Source organism: Eurypyga helias, unplaced genomic scaffold, assembly GCF_000690775.1.
Source record: "Eurypyga helias isolate BGI_N326 unplaced genomic scaffold, ASM69077v1 scaffold24368, whole genome shotgun sequence".
Taxonomy (NCBI): Eukaryota; Metazoa; Chordata; class Aves; order Eurypygiformes; family Eurypygidae; genus Eurypyga; species Eurypyga helias.
The window spans coordinates 2,024-2,243 of NW_010265295.1; the positions used below are offsets into that span (position 1 = coordinate 2,024).

The following is a 220-nucleotide window of genomic DNA, read 5'->3' on the forward strand; positions in this document are numbered from 1 at the left end:
GCGGGGGGTGGGGCTGGGTGGGATTTGAGGTCCCTTCCCACCCAAACCGTGCTGTGATTCTGTGCCGGGTCCTCTTGTGCAGTTATGAAACGAGATCATCCCATCAGGTTGGGGAGGTCGGGAATTTCCCAGCCTGCTCCTGGTCTTACCCACTGAGGGAAGCAAATGTGATGAACAGGGTTGTGCTGCGGCAATGTCTCGGTAGCGCAGAGTCCCTTGT

At 57.7% G+C, this 220-nt stretch overlaps 1 protein-coding gene across 1 annotated transcript in view; it reads left to right on the top strand.

Moving 5' to 3' along the window:
- LOC104513373 (tropomodulin-1-like) overlaps positions 1–220 on the top strand; it is a 6,234-nt gene that overhangs the window by 1,961 nt on the left and 4,053 nt on the right. The window lies entirely within an intron of this gene.